This window comes from Spinacia oleracea, chromosome 4 (genome assembly GCF_020520425.1).
Source record: "Spinacia oleracea cultivar Varoflay chromosome 4, BTI_SOV_V1, whole genome shotgun sequence".
Classification (NCBI taxonomy): Eukaryota; Viridiplantae; Streptophyta; class Magnoliopsida; order Caryophyllales; family Amaranthaceae; genus Spinacia; species Spinacia oleracea.
The window spans coordinates 137,106,931-137,125,191 of NC_079490.1; the positions used below are offsets into that span (position 1 = coordinate 137,106,931).

The 18,261-nt window shown below is 33.7% G+C and overlaps 1 long non-coding RNA gene and 1 other non-coding gene across 2 annotated transcripts; both read right to left on the reverse strand.

The window, feature by feature from the left end:
- Positions 1-401: 401 nt before the first annotated feature.
- On the reverse strand, positions 402-483 carry TRNAS-AGA (transfer RNA serine (anticodon AGA)). The gene has a single exon. It is a non-coding gene; the product is annotated as a tRNA-Ser (tRNA).
- A 1,311-nt stretch (positions 484-1,794) lies between these two features.
- On the reverse strand, positions 1,795-4,414 carry LOC110775474 (uncharacterized). Its single transcript, XR_002529766.2, has 2 exons — positions 4,197-4,414; positions 1,795-2,388 (listed from the first exon to the last, which is right to left on the reverse strand). It is a non-coding gene; the product is annotated as an uncharacterized lncRNA (long non-coding RNA).
- Positions 4,415-18,261: the final 13,847 nt, after the last annotated feature.

The following is an 18,261-nucleotide window of genomic DNA, read 5'->3' on the forward strand; positions in this document are numbered from 1 at the left end:
AAGGTACGGGTGTTACGGTTACGGATATTATTCAATTCCAAAAGAAAATGATATCTTATAATTGTTTGATAAGTTTTTGTCTTATATTTTCCCAACTTAAGTATTTTTTTTTCCAAACGTTAAACTCCTAAAATAGCACTAATCACTTTAGAATCCAAATTAATAATAATTTTCTCTGATTTTCCCATTACCTGTTGATAAAAATTGATTTTATTTTATTAAAAACTTTGTTTAAATAAATTATTCAGAACAGGAAAAAAAAAATTAGTCTAACCTAGTAATATCAATGATACAGTATTGACTTAACAAGGTCGCATGCTCCTGCTGCGTTATAAAAGTCAAGACAATTATCACCAATCAAAATAAAGTCAAGACAATTACATGTAAAAGGGAATTTAAAACGTGGACGGCAGGATTCGAACCTGCGCGGGCAAAGCCCACATGATTTCTAGTCATGCCCGATAACCACTCCGGCACGTCCACTTGAGATGTTCAGTTTGGTTATTTTACATATATGTATGGCTATAATATAAAAACGTATTGCTTTTTTCCAATAAAATAAAAATGATTCAATTTTGATGACTTTGACTTTGGTAATATCACAATCATGCATGGTACGGAGTAACAAACATAGAAGTAGCTGTTTTTAGAGGCTTTACCCCGCATTATAAATATATATACTTCGTATAAAAAATATATATATGTAGCGGTAATTTTGTTTGTTTTTTTAACGCAAATGAATCAAAAAGATGATACTATGATACAAATTTTAAATGGTGAGGAAAGATTTGATCTTACGACCTATCAGTTATGTTAGATGTTTAACTTATATATGCTAAGCCTGTAACTAATTTCAACATGCTAGTATAAATATATATATAAAAAAATTATATATATGTAGCGGTAATTTTGTTTATTTTTTTTACGCAAATGAATCAAAAAGATGATACTATGATACAAATTTTAAATGGCGAGAAAAGATTTGATCTTACGACCTATCAGTTATGTTAGATGTTTAACTTATATATACTAGGCCTGTAACTAATTTCAACATGCTAGTATAAATATATATATAAAAAAATTATATATATGTAGCGGTAATTTTGTTTGTTTTTTTTACGCAAATGAATCAAAAAGATGATACTATGATACAAATTTTAAATGGTGAGGAAAAATTTGATCTTACAACCTATCAGTTATGTTAGATGTTTAACTTATATATACTAGGCCTGTAACTAATTTCAACATGCTAGGGGTGTTATACGTAATAAAATTAATTTCAAAAAGAAAAACGTTAGTTGTATAATTCAAATTACACATAATACTGGTGCAATTCGTTTCAAAATTATTGACTACTTACATGTATATGGAATATGATATACCAAATATTCCTTATGAAATTTTATAAGAAACTAGTCGCTGGCCGCGCGCGGTGTAGCTGGGAATTTCAATTTAACACTAATGTGTTTTATTGCTTGAACGCACGTGGTGTAGCTGGGAATTTCAAATTTGACACTAATAACAAGGAATGTATTTATCAGCTGAAATATCAAGTGATAATCAGCTCAATGAAAGGCTACTTTTAGTAAAGGTGTTGGTTCCTGTGGCCTGTATCTGTTGTCTCGGCTTAAATCTTCTATTATCTTGGAGCATGGCTGCTTAACTACGCCAGTAAGTACAAAAGTCAACATATGCTTGTTCAGCAAGAATGATCTCATAGTATTGAGATTATCATCATTTATAGACTTTCTAATTTCTGTCCGGGGTGATGTGTTCATAGGATATGCAACGACGGACACACAAAATTTCAGTTATGATTCACCTAACATGAAGGTATTCAGTTTCAAAGAAATTACAGCAGCCACAAATAATTTTTCATTTTACAAGAAGCTTGGAGAGGGTGGGTATGGACCGGTTTATAAGGTATCCTTCAAAACCAATACCAAGTACATTTCCCTCACCACTTAAAAAATACATATATCTGTTTCTCCGGGGTAAGTTAAAGACAAATAGCAGTAAAGAGACTTTCAAAAGCTTCAAGGTAAGGATTTGAGCAGTTCAAGAATGAAGTTATGCTCACTGCAAAACTTCAGCATGTAAACTTGGTTAAGGTGCTGGGATTTTGCGTGGAAAGAGAGGAAAAAATGCTCATTTATGAATACCTTGCAATTAGCAGCTTGGATTTTTACCTTTTTGGTATAACTTTTGCTTGACTATGTTCTATGATGATATAAAATCTAGCTCAGGAACAAAGACATGAGCACATAACATTCTGGCAGCTGATAGATTCCTTTCCCCGTCTCTTAGCAGATCTTGTGGAACGTTTGCAGCTCAATTGGGGAAAGCATGCTCACATCATCAAAAAGAATAATTCAAGGCCTCTTATACCTGCAAGAATACTCAAGGCTAACCATCATTCACCGAGATCTAAAAGCCAATAATATTTTACTTGACAAAGATTTAAATCCTAAGATATCAGACTTTGGCATGGCAAGAATATTCCAAAAGGATGGATATGAAGCAAACACAAGCAGAATTATGGGAACTTAATGAGTATATAGTTTTGCTTGCATTCTTGTTATACACTAATTATTCAGGTTATACTCAAACATATTAATCATATTCTGGCAGTGGATATGTTCCTCCGGAGTACGTGAAACAAGGAGTATACTCCAGAAAACATGATGTTTATAGCTTTTGAGTGCTGCTGCTACAAATCATCAGTGGGAAGAGGAATAGCCAATTCCATGGTGTTAATGAAGAATACAACCTCTTTGAGTATGTAAGTAACTGCACCCAGCTAATTGATAGAGTGAGCTTAATTCATATATATTATAAATCCGAGTTTAAGAATGTATTTCATTTGGAGGAGGTTTACTGTTATACGGAGGGAGTATACGAATTGCATAGTTATAAAGTAGTAATTAAATTTTCTCTGGGATAGGTTCTTATTGTATCTAATTTAATAAAGAGATGATATTGAATTATTAAGCAAATTAACTCGAATTATGATATGAATTCTAAGCAATCTTCATCCAAACAATAAACATAAACAGCATCAACATACATATTGTAGAACAACTAACCAACCAATATTGATCAAGTCACGCTAAATCAACATGATACAATGGCAACAACAAAATCCGACATCGATACAAAGATGTTTATACCTGCTTGGCAACAAACTCAGGATAATTATCCTGAAGCAAATAAAGAGCTTGTCTAGTAGCCAACCTAAGATCTCTTTTACCTGGACCAGGAGCACTCTTCAAATCATTAACCTGAAAAATAGTGTTAACGCCAGCAGCATCAAATCAAGCTTCCTTATAATACTCCTCTCTAAAAACTGAATCCTCCACCTCAAAAACCTCTCTCTCTTCTTTTCACTCGAAAAGGTATCCACATACAAATCCTTATTCTGAAACTCCCCATAAACATTATAACAAACTGGGTGTCCTTCCCTATCATGTCCATGCATAAACACCACTTTCACTAAATCATCCCCTAAATCTTCATCCACCAATTTGTCAATCCCAAATTCAACCCTCCAATTAAGGGTATTTTTAAGCATTGAGAATGCATCATTGACTTTAAAATCTCTCGTCCTTAAAAATTTCAGCAAAATTACATATGTTCTTTCATCTTTCAGTAAGGGTTATCCCCCAAATTGAAACCTCTTGTTCTAATTCAGATTCTATTTCTGGGTTTTGCTCCTCTTTTATAGCAGATTCAACGGTGGTACTGGTGGTTGATTTTGATTTGGGTACGAGGGTTTTGTCGGAGAGGGACTGTTTAAGTAGGGTTTTGAATTACTTTGCAGATTTTAAGGCAAAGGTTTCTTGTTGGATCAACTGGAATTGAAATTAGTAAGAAGGAGGAATCAATTAGCAGCTTATGAGTTGAGTGCAATTGTCTCCAACAAAGTTCATCATCCCCGAAGACATAAAAATCTGATCTTAATCATAGTTTTTTTTTTTTTTTTTGCTCATCGCACCATTTGCAAAAATAAAATAAAAATTTCAATAATTACTCAAATCAAACAAAACAATCATACAAACCCTTGATCAGAATAAAAAATAGTCACAACAAAAAACTGCAATTTAACCAGAAAAGGAAGAACAATATGAAAAGTACCGAATAAAAAACGAAAACCTAGAAATTAACAATTGAGTGTAACCAGGGAGAGAAAAATGTACCAGAAGAAAGATTTTACAAATTCATCGTTGGGGAGGAGAGAGAATTTCAAGATGAGTGCTTGCTGGCTGTTGCTGTCACCACTCCCCAGCCATGGCGGAAAAAACAAGTAGATATTCAAGGGAAGAGAGTTAAGACTCATGATACCAGAGAAGTGCAAATAACGTGAGAAAAGGAAACGATGCGTTTAGTTTACTGTAGATAAGCTACAGTAATTTTCATTCCCACTTTTTAAAAGGTTATAGATGGAAAGGTCAATATCTTGTACTCATTACGTTCTCGAATATTAGTCCTTTTTGAAATTTTAACACTATTCACAATTAGAGAGAATCTTCTAATTTCTTTCCAATACGTACTTCAAAATATATTAATGTGAGATCTTATTTTGTTCGTCTTAATGTGTAGTTTAACAATATCAAATTTTATATTTTTCTAACATACGTATTTGGAGATATTTACGTTTAATATTGAGTTGAAACGAGTTGAAAAGTCAAAACAGGACTAATATTTAAGAACGGAGGGAGTTATGTAATACGCATTTATGGCTTGTTTGGAATAATTGATTTCATTTGAAAATTTGGAGTATAATTGGGCTAATGACTTGTTTGTCTTGTCTGGGAATTTAGATTTGCAATTAGGGATGTCAATGAGCCGATACGTCCGCGAACAGCTCGTGAACAAGCTCGGCCAAAGCTCGTTCATGTTCGTTTATAAGCTAGTTCGTGTTTGTATATATGCTCGTTTAATTAAGCTCGAATTTTAAATTAGAACCAAGCTGCAATTATTTTGTTAGATTTGTATCATTTAAAATATATTTTTTAGGATATTTAAATAGTATTAGTAAGTCTACTATGCAAAAAAATTATTTGAATTGGTTATTTTTGAAAAATCAAAAACAATATTACGTTTATTAATATGTTTGTTTAAATTCAGTGTTGCTCGTTTGTTAAAAAATCGTTTATATTGATATAGTTCGGCTCGACTCGAGCTTGAATTTAAACGAGCTACTCGTGAACAAAGCTCGAACAATGAAAAACTTAAATGAGCCAAGCTCGAACAGGGGAATGAAGACTCAGTTAAGCTCAGTTCGAGCTTGAACTCGGGAATTTTTTTATCAAGCCTAGCTGGAACAACCAAATGCTCCGCTCGGCTCAGCTTGTTGACATCCCTATTTGTAGTTGACCCAATTCCAAGCCTTTAAAAAATAGACCAAAGTAAAGAAATTAAAATTACAGAATGAAAGACGTCATTTCAAATCCTTATTTCTCTCCCCTTTCTCTCTACTCTGCTTCACGTTGATGGTTCATTTCCTCTCTCCTTGTCGTCATCTTCTAACTACTAACCTCTCTCTTCCTCTGAACTTCCTTTGATTATCTCTCTAGCTTCTTCGTCTTTAGTTCTCTTTCCTTCTTCAACCTTTACTTTACCGCCTCACAACTTATATGTGTTGTCGCTTCCATCGCTTTTGCCGACTTGACACTTTTGTCCACCTCAAGATGATTAACGGGACACCGTAATGAGAGATGACGATGAGTGCAACGAGTTAGGATTTGTTTTTCCCCCAATTTGAATCTTGATATAAAGATGATTTAGAATTTTGTAGTCCTATGGTTGGTTAATAAAATAATTTGATGAAGGAGCTTAATTAATTATTGTTGAATTAACAAAATAATTTAATTTTAGTTCAAATCATGTGTACCATTGGAGTGATTAAAATGATAAAAAAGAAAAAAGAAAAAAGAAAAAGATAGAACACAAGCTAATACGGGCAAGTAATACGCGAAGTGCAAATTACCTTATTGGATTAAGATGATAGGATATTATCATTAAGATTTAAAGAGTAACTTATTTTTTGGATGATACTTTTTTTAATGCAAAAGAGGGGGAGGATAACCCTAACAATAATTAAATTAAGCAACTAGACGTGGCAACGCCACACCTATGATATCCTCATGGAGCAGGTACTGATTTGACGTGGTGGGACATCAAAGTACACTTCTCGTTCCTCTTGGATTACACCTATATTAGCTAGACCATCTGCTACCCTGTCTCCTTCAGTCTTCACGATAACAATGAGATAACCGAATTTCCCAACCCGAAGAGTTGATTAAGCTACGACATTTGTTGAGAATGCCTTGGTGATCTTCATTTTGTAAAACTTCAATGCAGGCTTGATTTTCCATTTGTAGTACTAGCTTGTGTACACCCATATTCCTCGCATTTCTAGGCCCAAGAGAGCTTCCATCGGTTCATCCCTATAGGTTGTACAAACACCAAACTTGGTCGTAAATCCTCAAAGGAAAACCCCACTCCAATCTCGAACAATGCCTAGCTTGCTGGGCTCGGTCAGCCTTTAGATGCCCCATCTGTAGTCAAAGTAGTCCAACCAACACTTGGAGCCAACCATCTGATTAGATCTCATGCCTTAGAGTATGTTTGCCATTTCCAGTAGCTCAAGTGCTGCCATGAAGTGCATCTAGTGCGCCTGCAATATGTAAGTGAAGGAATCTGCCTGTATCAATCGGTATTTTGTTATGTCGGTTAAAATAGAAATATATTGTTTCTCCACTGTACTTCCAGTTCCACCACAGGGTCAGTGCAAATCTGGTGGCCCAATTGACCGAGTAATTTGATCCCTCTTCCTTTAGATTACGCACACGTGCTGCAAGCAAGTCACCCGTGTAAAAATTAAAATGACGAGTAGTTAATTGTTGGCTGCACCTCCCACACTTGCCCAAATACTCCTTGTTGTAGGGCAGTCTTGAAGAAAATGCAAGAGAGTCTAATATGTACGTATCTATACTACATATTTTACAACTAGGGTCATTGGTGAGGTGGCAATGCATCCTGTTAGCATTACATAGTAATCTATTATGCATGACAATCCAAAGAATTGTCCTTACTCGTTGTTGGGCTGGGGTAGCCCAGACAAGATCCACTTATGATCAGATGTGATTAAATTATCATCCTTCATAATTTGCAGTGCATACTTGATAGTAAAGCCTCTTGTTGTGGTACCCTTTCAATATCTAAGATCACCGGATTCAGGGTCAGGGCGTGGCAAAGTGAATGGGGACCCTGTGCGATTTCAAAATTTGGGCCCTTTTTTTGTTATGAACGTAATACTTGAATATATTTAAAGTGTCAAATTACAATCAACCATAAAACATAAGTATATCATTAATATTCTCTCAAAAAAAAGTACATCATTAATAAATAAAAAAAATCAAACATAAACAAAATTGAGTCTCTTTTTTATATTGACCGGTGAAATGATTTGAAATATTGAATTTGAGAAATTAAAAATTGAAAGTTGAGAAATAATTAAAGAATATAGACTATTTGTTAATTGAAAGAGGGGAAATAGATCTTGCAAGAGGAGAGATAAAAGAAGTTGTACAACTGTAAAGCTGTTTAACAACAACAACATCTATTTGTAGAAAAATAAAAAAACTAAAGGCTTCGGTGATTCGAACTCGGACCGTTTGGGTAAAAAAACCATCACGCTACCAGATTTTCTTTATCCAATTAGGATAGCTTAAACTACATATATTAATTTGGGGGCTCTGTATTTGTGGGGCCCTGTGCGGTCGTCCCTGTGGCACCGCCCTAGCGGCGTCCCTGTTCAGGGTTGTCCACCAGTTGACGCACCACAATGATTTTTAGGGTGTTGGCAGGAAGTAAATTAGCAAAACATTTCCACTTTCATCCGATATCAGACCACCCACATCTTTTCTATAATTGCACCATCAATAGAAGTTGGGATAGGCTGAGTCGCAAGGTCGCGAAGAGGGACATCTGTAGCCCAACAATTATCCCAAAAAAAAGTACTCTGGTCATTACCAATTATAACTGCATAGCGTTTTTTTTAACCATTTAACGCTATCTATAATCTCGCGCCAAACATTAGACACATTAGTAGTAGGTGTGAACATATCAATATCTATATCAATATTATGCCTAAGCACTCTAGACCAAAGAGATTTTGTTTCAGAGAAGACTCTTTATCCTAATTTTGTGAGGAAGGCAGAGTTAGGTTGGCAAGCCGAGCGAATTCTTAAACCACCCTTGTCTTCTGGAAGCTGCAAGGTATCCCAAGATAGTAGATGAACCTTTTTCGTTTCCTCATCTCCACCCTAAATAAATATCTTTACCTTCATGTCAATATCATCACACACCATTCAATTCGGGGAAACTTAGTCGTTTGCATTGAGTAGTTGGCTAAGGTATTCATGATCGATTATCTAGTGTAATCCGTTGTCTTCTGTCAATATTTTCACATAAGTGTCTCTCGTGACTCAACTAGTGATCGTTGGCATGCCCAAGTAGAGTCCAAGATCATTCCCAGTGCATCACTGATGGCAATACCTTGTTGTGCAGTCACATTTTTTTAGAAGTGGACACAAGACTTTTTTACCATAAGTTTTGCAAAATTGAGATAGGAAGTCATTAATTATCATGGATTGCTCAAGAGAAGTCTCCGCAAATAACATGATGTCGTCTGTAAAGAAGAGATTAGATAATAAGGGGCCACCACGACTAGCATACAACGATTTCCAGCTTCTTCTACTCACTAGTCACTACCTCTTCTACAACTTGATTCAATCGCTCCATACAAAGGACGAATAGGTAGGGTGACAGTGGATCACCCTGCCATATGCCTTGTGTAGGTAAGAAAGGCTCGGTTTTTTCCATTCCACAAGACTTGAATTGATGGGGATGATACATATTCCATCATTTCATTGAGAGTATCACGAAAGAAAGAAGGACCATTTAAGCTCGTTCGTACGTCTTCTCAAAATCAATCTTGATTGCATGTACCCCTTACCACTTTTATTACGTTTTATAGTATGAATAACTTTCTGCACTATGACTATATTGTCCGTTATTTGACACCCCGGCCGGGATAAAGCTCGTCCGAGTGTGAGAGGTAAGTTCTGAAAGCAGAGGTTTAATTCGCTTTACAATGGCCTTTGTAATGATTTTATAAGAAACATTACAAAGTCCAATGGGCCGAAATTGAGAAGGTAACTCAGCTTGTCAGTATTGGGAATTAGAACTAGGAATGTGTCATTGAGTGAGGCCAGTAATCCCTTTCTCTCGAGCACTGCCAATCTGCCATGACCATTGAGTACACATTTGGAGCTACCATATTCCAGTTTTTTTTTTTTTTTAATAAAACAAAGCTTAAAAACCGTATGGTCCAGGAGCTTTAAGAAATCTCATCTTCTTAATCACGTAATCAATATCACATTTGGAGAATGGTCTGCTTAAACTGTTCAAAGCAGTGGCAGAGAGTTCAGTACATACACCAATTGGTATCTTTGGTTCTGGGTCATCAGCGTATAAATTGGCAAAATAATTTACCACTGTATTCTTCACCTGAACTTTGTTATAATATTATGAAATAATTATTTTTTGGATGTTATAATGGCATGAAATAATTAGTGTAAGCATAGTTGCAGAACTAAATACTAGAGGTCAATTTAAATTCCTCTAATTACCAAACAACATACTAAAAATTGAAATGGTGGAATTGAAATTCTCATGTTTTTCAAACGTAAAATTAGAAATTGAATTCCAAGATTTCAATTCCATAAATTGAATTCCATTGTTTGAAATGAATTACGTGTTTCCAAACACAACCTTAAAAAATTTGAAATGAAAAAGAAATCGAAGAAAACAACTACCGATCGGAAAAATGGACATGATCGAACCAGATCAACCTCGAACTGGACTGAAAACAACCGATCCGGTCTTCCGGTGGAAAATACAATTTTCTGTCTTCCGTTCAATCCGTTTTGAAACCCTTAAAAAATTAGTTTTGGATTGGACTTATTTTTCCTTAAACACACAAATACTCCATATAAATACTTCGTACTACTATTTATTCTTATTTGAAGGGTTTTTTTTTGAAGGATATATACTACTCCATACGTAGTATAAATTACTCATTCCGTCCCAAATTACTTGTTACACTTTCCTTTTACGTCCGTCCCATGTTATTTGTTACACTTCTAAATTAGAAATGACCCCATAATTTATTATATTGTCTCTCTCTTCCAACTAAATTTTTTTTTTGTCCCCACACTCTCTCTCATTCAATTAAAAAAATACCCACTAACTCCTATCACATCTATTTTATCAATAAAATAACAATTGATAATCAAACAATCACTTATCACCTAAAATTTGGTACAAAGATAAGTGTAACGAGTAATGTGGAGTAAATAGGTCTGGAGGTCCCTAAACTTTGCCAAAAGGAGCAGTTAGGTCCCTCAAGTTTCAAAATGAGCATTTAGGTCCCTCAAAATGGATGGAAACCGCTGCTTTTTGACTTCTGTTACTAACGTCTGTTAAATGAATTAAAAATAAAGGCAAATTAATATAAAAGGCAGAAAAGGACAAAATAACAGTTACTTTTACATATTAATAATAATTAAATAAAGGTAAACCCTTTTAAGTTAGCTTTTTACAAAAAACTAGCAGTTCAAAGTATTTAACAAGGCCATTTGTACCAAAATTATTCAACACTTAATAAAATAAATAATAAAAAAAAGGATCAAAGCTTCCTACTAATCAAATCCCCCAAATTAACACACCCAACAAGCATAGGTTAATCAACAACATTTCTTAGAGACAATTTATCAAACACCTTGTGTGCACACCCAAGTAACTTACAATTCCGGTAAAATTCATCCGAGCTCAAACCCATAAACTCCATGCATCATCATCATCATCGTCTTCAATCTCATGTTTAATCAGCAAGTCAGCAACTCATACATGAAATCTAACGAGCCTACGACTACTAGTACTCTGCTCAACCATACTCTTTCAAATATATTCTTATCAACAGCCTAGCTAGCTAACATAACTTTGTGGATCAAACAACAATGCGGGGTCTAAGTGTAAAATTCCATTGTAATCCTCATCATGATCACCATCAATCATCTATCAACTTGAGCTTGAGATCACAATAATCGTGCACCTTCAAAGATCACAATAATCATCTATCAACTTGAGCTTGAGATCCTCATCATGATCACCATCAATCATCGTTGATCCTCATCATGATCACCATCAATCATCATCGTTCTATTTTTCTTGGTAACAATCTTTTGAAATACGGAGTAATTTTTGAAATATCGAAGTAACTATTTTTCTCAGAATTATTGAATGGGATTATGAAGAAGAAAGTGGTTTCCCCAAATGAGATCGGAGATCAATTTTTTTCAGAAAGGGAGGAGAGAGAAAATGGGGGAGCAGGGGTGTGGGTCACGATGTGGTAACGAAACCCACCCAGAATTTCTTCAATTGAAACCAACCCAGAATAAATAAGAAAAAAAATCGAAACCAACCCAAAATAAATAAAAAAACAGGGGAACAAAAAAAGGGGAAAATCAGTGAAAATGTGAAATTACAATGGAATTGTTGGAGATATCCAGGAATTAAGAAAGAAAAGCAGATTGAAGAGAATCCATAATAAAAGAGGAGAGAGAAAGAGAGAGAAAAAGGTAGAAGAAGAACTAGTGGTAGTAGCAGACATCTGGGAGAAGAGAATTTGAAACTTTAGAGTTGTGGAAGAACAACAATTAGCTGAAGTTTATGGCAATAATTGCTGAAAATTTAGAGTAAATTTGCTTGGGTTACTCACTAAATTCGATTTGATTAGGAAGAGTTGTGGAAAAACCTAGAAAAGGGGAATATAAAGGGTGAAACGTGTAAATGGAGAAAAAGTCATATGAAAAAGCTAAGTAAGTTGAAAAAGCTAAGTCATAATTAAAATCAGCTGTTTTCATTTATTTATACACGTGTAAATTAATTTTCTTTTTCTTTAAAGCGGTTTTATTATTATTTTATTGAACTTAACAGAAAATGAAACGGTGTTAACAAAAGTAGCTGTTTCCATCCATTTTGAGGGACCTAAATGCTCATTTTGAAACTTGAGGGACCTAACTGCTCCTTTTGGCAAAGTTTAGGGACCTCCAAACCTATTTACTCCGAGTAATGTGGGATGGAGAGAGTATTTAAAAAGTTTTCTCTGTAGGAAAAGTTGCTATGTTTTATAAAAAGTTAAATATTTGTCAAGTGAACTTTTACTAGCTCAAAATCTATAGTTTCTAATCTCTATAGAATACCAAAAAAAAAAAAAAAACAATTTGATTAGTATGACCATTCTTCCATAGATTAATTATTAACACGATCAAAGGAAAAGGGAGAAGAAAAGAAGAAGGGAGATCAGAATTTGATAACTTGATGATGCAGCAAGCAAGAAGCTTCGTTGGGCCTGGTAAACACGACCATTCTTCCCTGGGCCCTAGTTATTGACAAGTATTTGCTGGTGGAATGCTAACTAGTCTAGGTGTTAAAATTGACACTTACAGAGTATAATATGAGCTTGAATGTTTTCTGCCCATTTAAGTTCTTTAATCAAAGTTGATGAATAAGTTGTATCGTGGTTAACATTAAGCGAGACATGTTCCATTAAATACGATACAACACTAGTGGACAAATAACACGATGTCATTAATCAAACAAGCTAAAACTTCTTAATTTAACCTAACCCGATTATCATACATCTAATTCTAACTCACTTGACACTAACCTTGCATATTCCATGCTCCATTTTGTTAAATGCAAATTTTCCCAATTTGTATTTTACGCAATCTCCAATGGACCAATAAGCATTTTGAATTTTAACATCTTAAATTCTTGGCAAATTTGTTAAAAAGGACCTTTTATAACCCAAATTTTGCGAGAAAGGACCTTATATAATTTTTTTGTGAAATAACACCTTAATATAATTTTTTTTGCGAGAAAGGACCTTATATAATTTTTTTTTGTGAAATCACACATTAATGTAATTTTTTTTTGCGAAAGACAACCAAAAGGAAATTTCTGGCATTGACTGAGCTTTTCCGGCCATTAACTTGCACATGAGAAGCACGTGTGGCTTTATTTTGCTAATCACACCCAATTTTCCTCCAAAATTCTAAGCTTTAAAACCTAAAGTTGAAAAAAAAAACCAAAATAAAATCAAGTTTGAAAATTCAAGAGTCGGGAAAATCAGTGTCTTTAGCCAACGTAAGCCACATGTGCTGCTCACGTGCAAGTTAATGGCCGGAAAAGCTCAGTTAATGCCGGAAACTTCCCTTAGGTCCTTTCTCGCAAAAAATATTACTTTAAGGTGTGTTTTCACAAAAAAAATTATATAAGGTCCTTTCTCGCAAAATTTGAGTTATAAAAGGTTCTTTTTGGCAAATTTGCCTAAATTCTTATAGAAATTATGAAAATTCAAATTAAAGAGAATCCAATATGGTCAAAGTTTAAACGAAAAGAACATCATGAAAAGGAGAGAGTATTCTTTTTGCATTGTGCCACTCCTATTATCAACTTTTATTGGTTTAATCATTGTGCTATATAACCAAACTTCCAAAAAATGATTTTATTGATTTGATTTTCATTTATCCGAAGGATATACTTTTCTCCTCATATTTGTGTGTGTGTGAGTTTAACAATTTTTGTTGTAAATTGAACATAAGTACTTATATTCACCTGGATTTCATTTATTTTTCCTAAATTTATCTTATCTAAATTTATTTGGAATTATCAGGTATTTTATGTTAATTAGTTGAACTTATTTTAGAACGTAACTCCCTTTTCCCTACACTTATACAGAGTATAAATTATTTAAAAGTTCCTCCTTTTAGAATTAGTTGCACAACTTTCACTATGCACTCTTCATATATTTACTTTGACTCTCTTTTTACACATATATATATAAAAAAAGTATTATCGTATAAAAAATGGTTGGATTAGTTTTAATGTCTACTTTTCAAACTAAAAAAAAAAGTTTTAGTAATAGTTAATTAGAGACATTAACGGTCTAAAATGTGTGTTGGCAAACGTGAAAGTCAAAGTGGCCGGTGCAACTATTTCTAAACGGAGGAAATACAAAATAAGAAGTGTCTATCTATCTATATAATATACTAAAAGAGAGGAAATCAATGTGGTGATGACAAATGTCACTCTGTGATTCGCCTCTCTTATAATATAAATAATAACTAAAACAATAGTTTTGATTTAATATATCTGTTAAATCTATTATTAATTTGTGCACCATATAAATAAAATCTTTGTGATATAAAAAAATAAACATAATCATATTAATTATGATATACTTCGTATACCATAAAGGGTTATATTTATGTTTGAAAAATATTTAATTCCTTAATTTACTACTTCGCATAAGACCTGGTATAGTATATATAATAAAACCATAAGTTTACTAAAGTATAATACTACGTATATAACATCATCGATCAACTTACAATATACTATTATAGATGGTTTATAAAATTATAGTCAAATCAACTACTTTTATAAAGTATATGTATTGAATTTTGCTTACAAATTTTACCACTTTGTAGCAATAAACGGGTTCTTCGTTCACTTTGTTTATTTCAGTTCAATTATATATCTTTTGTCGATTCTCATAATACTTGATTGATGATGTTATATGTTACTCAAAAACTAGGATATCTAAATCTATATATCTTCATATCTATCTATATCTATGTACTATACTAAAAGAGATGAAATCAATGTGGTGATGACAAATATCACTCCATGATTTGCCTCTCTTAAAATGTAGATAATTGACATATATAAAATAATTAATATATATCTTATATTTTCTTTTTACCTAAACCTTCTAATTATTTATGATAATAATCTATTATACTACAAAATAATATTTACTTATGGCGTTGTTGTAAAAAAAAAACAATTTACTTATGGCAATAAATTTCTTAATATATATATATATATATATATATATATATATATATATATATATATATATATATATATATATATATATATATATATATATATATACTAAAAGAGAGGAAATCAATGTGGTGATGAAAAATTTCATCCATGATTCGCCTCTCTTTTAAATTAAAAAAGTAATTAAAATTAATAATCTAAATTTAAGCTATCTTATTTAAGTAAAAATATGCACTAGAAAAATATTATTGTTTGCCACTATAAATTTTAAAGATTTTGTTGATAATAAACACTCTAGGCCTAAAAGTACCAAACTTTTAGGGTCATTTTCGGGTCAGGCCAAATCTATCTATCTATCTATCTATCTATCTATCTATCTATATAATACACTAAAAGAGAGGAAATCAATACGGAGCTGATAAATGTCACTCTCTGATTTGTATCTCTTTTAATATAAATAATTAAACTTAAAATAAAATAATTAATATACTTCATATATTTTTAACAGACAACTTCTAACTACTTGTGGTAATAAATCAATTACACTAAGAAATACTTATTAACTTATGGCAATAAATTTCTTAATTTAAATATACTACTAAAATAACATGTTGAAATATAATGTGTATACATCAAGATCATTGACTAAAAAATTTATCTAAGAATTTATTTCATGCAATATCACAATATTTACAATATCACAATAATCTTTTAAAATAAAAATAAAAATATTTTAACAAGGTTGTCTAAAACATCTTTTTCAAGTCGGGACTCGGGCCATATCTCGGGCACCCGGTCCACCACCGTCATCCCCAAAATTTTCAATTTAAAATATTTTAACGTACATCTCTTAGCATGTATTAAAATATTTAACTTAAATTTACTAATGACTAATTGTATGTATTGTCAATTTTATTTAAAATATGCGTCTTATATTGATGCGGATATGTATAACGAACATTTATTTTTGCTTTAATATTCAAAGTATTATTTATCAAAGTTATGTAAAACATGCTTATTGAAAAAAAATATATTAAATAATTTTGTATCTTTTCTTTTTCGAATTTATAATTTCTACTTATCCTTTTATTTAATAATTCCTTAATCTATAAATGAAAATTAATTTTAAGAGTTGTTAGTTTCACTTTATATTATTAGTTTCTTTGTCTTTGATCATTTAATGGTAATATATTCGCCTTTATTTTACATTGTAATCTAATAAAACTTTGTGCGTAATTTCGGATAACGGAAATTGATGTGGAGCTATGCCCCACTCTCTGATTTTCCTCTCTTATACTTGATTCTATAAAAACAAATTCTCACTATATATCTCCCACAATACCTATGTTTCTATGAAATCATAATATATAATCTTATAATAACTTATCGCCCAAAACTCTGTGAAAAGACTATTCAAACGATTAAAATGTTGAGTAAAGGGGTGGGTTTGAGGCGAGTGTGGAACTGCGGATACACGAGTGGGTTATAGACCGGGCTGAAGGAAATATGTCCTTCACCCAAGGTGCATTAAGTCTAATACCAAGTTTCAGATTAATTGCGAACAATTAATTCAGTGAGATCCAGTGATCGGAACAGCTAGCTGGAGCAATGCTTCCGATTAGTGAGTTCTAATGGATATTGAACTCACAACTTACTCTTGACTGAACCTACAAGGTCACACCAATGACACGTAACAGATCACCGGATTAAATGAATCGGAAATTTATTTAATAGCTTTTCGGGAATTAGTTGGAAAGTATTATACGATACGACCTTTGTCGGAATCGTATATCGTATCGCGAATATTCGTAAGCTGGGCGACACGAATAAATCGTATCGTACGACGGTGATTCGTCGTATACGAAACGATAAATAATATATCGGAAATATATTAAATCGCGAATACGAAGGACAACGGAGTTGCCGTCCCGTCGAGCCAAGGACGTAAGCGTGCAAGGCCCAACGAGCCAGCAAGCTCGCGAGCAAGGGCGAGCAAGGCCAGCCCATTTGGGCGCGAGCACGCAACAGCAAGCAATAGCGCATAGCAGCGACGAGCGAGCAAGGCCCACGGCCCAGCTGCTCGGCGCGCGCGCTGTGGGCTTCGGCCTGCAGTGTGTCGCTGGGCGCGGGCGTGCGGTCCGTGTTGCTTGGCTCGCATGGCTTGCTAGCCGGCCTTGCTTCTTAGCTTGGCACTAGTAGAAAAAACCCCTGTTGCAGGCCCCTTATTGCAGCGTACATGTATGAATACGCTTCAACAACTAGTAGGTCAACGCGGGTCAAACCCTTTAAAGAGTTGTTGCAGCGTACAAATTAATTGCCCCCTTCAAAAGAGTTTTTTGCAGCGTACATAATAAAAGCCCCCTTCAATAGCCCTTTTATTTTGCAGCGTACATGGTAAAAGCCCCCTGCAACAACATATTATAATTCTTTTTCGGTGCAACTCAATTAATTCATACCAAACATTCAAACCTCAAACCTCAAGACCAATGGATGATCCTCACCTACGCAGTTGCAGCAGAGGCCGCCATTTTTCTTCTGATCTCACTTCCTTCACCAAAGGTTCTCAAAACTCGTCTGGTTTCGTTAATATCTCTTATCCTTCAGCCGTTAATGTTCATCGTCCCTTTCGCCGCTTTTCAGCTTCTCGGTATCACCTCTTTCTCTCTCCCCTTCCCCATTTCTTTTCTCGTTTGCGATGTCGAATTCAGTTTTCTATTTTGATTTCTAGATATTTACTGGAAGTATGAGCACCGATTGACGTGTACTTCTGAGATCGGTACTGCCACCGAGAGAGATCGCTATGAGAAATCGGTAATTGTTGTTTTTGTTGTTGATTATTTAGGGTTTACGTGCCTTAATTTTGTGCAATTTAATTTCTAATTTTGTTGGATTTATTATCATGATTATTTACTGTCGGGAGATTAATTGCTCCTACCATCCATCATCCAATGTTTAGGAATTAGGATTAATGGGGTGGTTTAATTTCCATAGTTTACATTTTAATATTGTTGTTAATCAGTTAATGTGAAGGGCTTGGGGTTGATTCCCCGGTAGTTGTAAATTTGTAATGACGGATTGGAGGTTTTGTCGGGGCGGTGATGATACTGCATTGTTGAAAGACTCAAAATAGAGTGGAAAGGCTGAGCTTAGGGGTATTATTAGGGTCTTAACGATATGTTTAGCACTCCATTTGTTAGGTGCATTGTTAGAGTCAATTTATGTCTCACTCCATTTGTTAGTTGCACTCTACAGAAAACTGAAGACGCTCTGGAATTG